Source organism: Bison bison, unplaced genomic scaffold, assembly GCF_000754665.1.
Source record: "Bison bison bison isolate TAMUID 2011002044 unplaced genomic scaffold, Bison_UMD1.0 scf7180017864072, whole genome shotgun sequence".
In the NCBI taxonomy this organism is placed as follows: domain Eukaryota; kingdom Metazoa; phylum Chordata; class Mammalia; order Artiodactyla; family Bovidae; genus Bison; species Bison bison.
Window position 1 is genome coordinate 5,229,588 of NW_011494644.1, and position 5,130 is coordinate 5,234,717.

The 5,130-nt window shown below is 43.7% G+C and overlaps 1 pseudogene; it reads left to right on the forward strand.

The window, feature by feature from the left end:
• Window positions 1-2,295: 2,295 nt before the first annotated feature.
• Window positions 2,296-3,017, forward strand: LOC104986733 (annotated as a pseudogene).
• The last annotated feature ends 2,113 nt before the right edge of the window (window positions 3,018-5,130 follow it).

The following is a 5,130-nucleotide window of genomic DNA, read 5'->3' on the forward strand; positions in this document are numbered from 1 at the left end:
CACCCACAGTCTTATGCACATGGGTGCCATTTTCCCACTATTTCTGGGGTGCTACTGTTAGCTTGATCCTATCTCTCTGTCTTAAAACATGATGTGGACTTGTCTTCTTGGGAGATCATTCTACCTTGTGAGTTAACTAAATCAGCTATCCCACTGGATCTTGTAACTATACCTTTTCCCAGGACCTCCTCCAGGCCTGTCCCATCAGCATCTTTCAGAGCTGGGGCCTGTGAGTCTGCATTTTGGTCAGGCTGTTTGGTAAGACTGATATGATTCCAATCATCTGACCATTTTGGAAACCAAGCAGTTTTCAACATAGCTGCCCAGTAGGATCACCAGAAGAGCTGAAAACAAACAGCAAAACCTGTGGCCTAGGCTCTATCTCGGACCAATAAACTAGAAGCTTTCTGGGTGGGGCGTGGGGGTTTTGTTTTGAACCTTCCTGGGGTTCTACTCTGCAGCCAACTTTGAGAACCAGGGTCCCTGGGCAAATTTTCCTCCAGTTTCCTGCATTACCTGAAGTGCTTGCTAAGCACACAGCTCTTGGGCCCTTCCTCTGGAGATTCTGATACCCATGCATCTCGGTTGAAGCCTAGGAATTTGCATTTTGAACAAGTACAAGGCTTGATCTTGCCTCCAAGAGTGGGATAAAAATAATCAGTTTTGTTCTCAGTGTGGAAGAGAGCTCTCTTCATCATTCTCTTCCCCTTGCCCCCACTTCCAACTCTGGACAACACTCCTTACCAGGAAGAAAGGGGCACATGGTTGGACATGTATTTTGTAGTCTGTTTTCCAGTGTTCATCACTGAGTTCTAAGATACCACAGTTTTCGGAGAGATTCTTCTTTTCACAGCTATAGCTCTGTGCATTTTCCTTAGGGGCTGTCCTCTGAATTTTTCTCCCACACCAGGGGTGCATTCCCTGGAGCTGCTGGGGCAGGTGCAGAGGTGAGGGAGGCAACATGACATGGATTAACAATTGCCATGTCTCAGGATGCTCTTTGCTTAGCCCTCCTTTGCTTAGCATGTATTCTGCTTGTCAGCTCTTCCTTGAGACCATCAATTAGGTGAATGCTCCAGATTGAATCCATTCTCACAACCAAAGCAACCATATGTAAGAGGTCATTGTTTTCTCTTTGGATCAGAGACTCTATTTGAGGTTTCTTTTGTCATCATTCTCAATAATTCTTGACCTTATCTGAATTGACCTTTTCAATATACATGATAGATAAACAGCTATTTCCCTCTCCCAAATGAGGAAAAGACACCAGTAGTCCAATTATAGGAGAAAAATACAAGTGGCCAATAAATAATAATAATAGCAATAATAAAAAATAAATGCAAAAAATTTTCAATGAGATATCAATTTTTCATGTGGTATGGCAAAGATTAAAGATTAATAATAGTGTGCATTATCAGTGGGGTTATTGTCAACAGCATTCCCATTGGTGGGAACTATGAATTGGTCCAAAAACTGTAGAGGAAAATCTGGCAAAATTTAAAATAATGCATATCACTGAGAAAGCAATTCCAGTTCTAGTAATTTACTTTACAGAGCTATTGACAAAAATATGCAAAAATATCTATATTTATGAGTCTATATCTATCTACATAGATATAGATATTTATTGCAGCATTTTTTATACAAGTGAAACATTGGGAAATAACCTAAATCTCCACCGATAGGGGGACAATAAAATCATCTCTGGTTCATCTAGATACTCTGCAGCTGTTAACTAGAATGAGGTGGACCTGGTGTAAAGATCATTGGGTCATTAACCAAAGAAAACAGTGGTTGTTGGTGGTTCAGTTGCTAAGTCTTGTCCGACTCTTGCAACCCTGTGAACTGTAGCCCGCCAGGCTCCTCTGTCATGGGCTTCTCCAGGCAAGAATACCGGAGTGGGTAGCCATTTCCTTCTCCAACTAAATAATAAGGCATACCTTCCAGGTCTTGGCCTTTGGCCCTAGGCGCAGAGGTTTCTGGGAGCTGAAAGTCATAATGACGTCTGCATGATCTGTCTGTATGATCTCCAGTCACAGGCTGTATCCGAGCTTGGGCAAAGTGAGCGGCAGGAGAAAACCAGACTATGGGTGGGGCCCGGAAAGGGCCTTTGGAAGTTGAGGCAGAGAACCCAATGTGGGCAGAGGCGGCCCCAGAGCTGCAGACGAGTTTCTCCAGTCTCCGGTGGCCATGGAGAGTACAGTGAGCAGGTGACTCGGCAGAGGGCCACCCCTCACCGAGTGGGGCAGGGGTGAAGAGTCTGCAGGTTCCCTGTGACAACCCGAAGCATAAAGGATGACAACAGCAGCTCAGCCAGCTTTTGAACCTGCAAGAAGAGGTGGGAGAGGAAAAGGTGAAGGTGATTTGAACAAACGCTCAAAGCAGTATTCAAGCAGAGAACTACCCTCTCATACAAAGATAAAATACAGACAGACCACTCAGGATGCCCCTGAAGACGTGTGAATCTGTGATTTCAGGAGAGAGCTGGAACACAGAGAGAGCTGCTGCTGCAAAATAAAAATAGAGATCCGCCAGCCAGAGAACACACAGCCTCTTCTTCAGTGTCAAAGAAGCTCCACTGGACCAGATTCCCGCGGCCAAGCTTGATGTAGACCACCCTCTAACAGACGAGGAAGATGAAGATTTTGAAGAGGAGAGTGACGGTGATGACACTGCAGCTCTTCCTGCAGAGCTGGAAAAAATTAAAACAGAAAAAACTGAAGAGCAGGCCAGGAAGGAGCAAGAGCAAAAGCTGAAGAAGAAAGGAGTCCTATAGAAAACACTCTGAGTGGAAACCCTGTCCTTAATCCCACTGGCCCATCCCAGCCTCAGGCCAGCTTCAAAGTTAAGAGAAGGTGGGATGATGATGTTGTCTTCAAGAACTGTGCAAAATGTGTAGATGATCAGAAGAAAGACAAAGATACATAAATGACATGCTGTGATCTGAATTTCATAAAAGTTCATGGAGAAATAAATACTACAGTTTTATGTGCTTAATTGAAGCCTGTAAAATGTAAACAATCTGACTTTATTTTGTTTTTTTTCTTCTCCCCCATTTAAATTGTGTATAGGCTTCCCTAATTTTTAGTTTCAAAATATCTTTTCCTTTATTGACTCCTTACTGGATAAGGACTTAGGAAACTGGTTTAACCCAGTTTCCATCTCAATATTTCTAGTCATGTGTTTTCTCTTAAATATGGGAAAAGAAATCTGCTTATTTTAATAATTTAAATAGCCAAATCTGTGTCCCCAACTTTTTTGTTGAAAAGTATGCAGCTAATAAAACATTGCCTATTTTTTAAAAATGAGGAATACCCAGCTTGCTTAGAACTTGAAAAATTTTTGTTCTGAGATAATAAAGAAACAAAGGTGTAAAAACAAAGACTGGACTCTCATTCCCATCACTTACAAGCTATACAATTTTTTCAAGTTGCATAACTTCATTAAACCTCGATCTTTATATTGAAAATGAAAGGAGACACAATCGCTACTTCATAGAATTACTAAAAAGTTTTGAAGGATTACATATTAAAACTAAATAAATGCTAGTTCCCATTTGCACAAAGGTAAAAATTTTGCTCAGTTGCTCAGTCATGTCCAACTCTTTGCAACCCATGGTACATAGCCCTCCAAGCTCCTCTGTCTATGGGATTACCCAGGCAAGAATACTGGAATAGGTTGCCATTTCCTCCTCCAGGGGATCTTCTTGACCCAGGGATCAAACCCACATCTCCTGCATTGGCAGGTAGATTCCTTACCACTGAGCCACTGGGAAGGCCCTTATAAGGGCACTAATCCCATCAAACGTCACTCACCTTAATGACCTCATTTAAACCAAATTCCCCCGAAAAGGTCTTTCCTCCAAATACCTTCACTCTGAGAGTTAGGGCTGCAACAGGAGAACTTGAGGGAAGGGAACAATTCGGTCATTAGCATACTCCCAAACTTAACAGAAATCTATTCTAAAACTCCATGGCAGAATAATCCAAGCTGGTAGAATAAGAGCTGGAAGGTAAAAAACTCTGGGTTCTGTGAGAAAGCAGTAATAAATAGTATCAACAGCTAACACTTACTATCACTAGCCACATATCAGGAACTACTTAACATATTTTACATGCATCATCTTAAAATAGAGCAGTGAGGTTGCTGCTGTTACATGCCTGGTAGCTCAGTCGGTAAAGAATCTGCCTGCAATGCAGGAGACCTGAGTTCGATCCCTGGGTCAGGAAAATCCCCTGGAGGAGGAAATGGCAACCCTCTCCAGTAATCTTGCCTGGAAAATCCTACAAGGAGCCTGGTGGTCTACAGTCCATGGGGACACAAGAGTCAGGCATGACTTAGTGACTAGACCACAACAAGCCTCATCTTAAAATAGAGCTGTGAGGTTGCTACTATTTGTCCATTTTACAGAAGAGGACAGTGGAGTCACAGAGAGATGTGATGAACTTGCCTAACGGTTGGTTTAGATTTGACACAGGCAGTCTGGCTCCAGAGTCCTTGACCTTCACTTCATTATTCTGCCTTCCTAGTAGCTACCCTGGGAGAAGGCAATGGCACCCCACTCCAGTAATCTTGCCTGGAAACTCCCATGGATGGAGGAGCCTGGTAGGCTGCAGTCCATGGGGTCGCTGAGGGTGGGACACGACTGAGCCGACTTCACTTTCACTTTTCACTTTCATGCATTGGAGAAGGAAATGGTAGCCCACTCCAGTGTTCTTGCCTGGAGAATCCCAGGGACGGGGAGCCTGGTGGGCTGCCGTCTATGGGGTCACATAGAGTCGGACACGACTGAAGCGACTTAGCAGCAGCAGCAGCAGTAGCTACCCTTAGGGGAAGATTTCAATTTCATCTCCTTTCTCAGAACACTGACACATGGAGAGGCTCAACAAAGAATAGCCCTGGGGCAGATTTCTCAACATATCTGGGCCTCAGTTGTCCTACCTCTTAAACAACCAGTAGAATTTACTTAATAGGGTCAGTGTCACTGGTGGTTGTGGTTTAATCGTTAAGTCATGTCCAACTCTTGTGACCCCATGGACTGTAGCCTGCCAGGCTCCTCTGTCCATGGGATTCTCCAGGCAAGAATATTGCAGTGGGTTGCCATTTCCTTCTCCAGGGGATCTTCCCAAC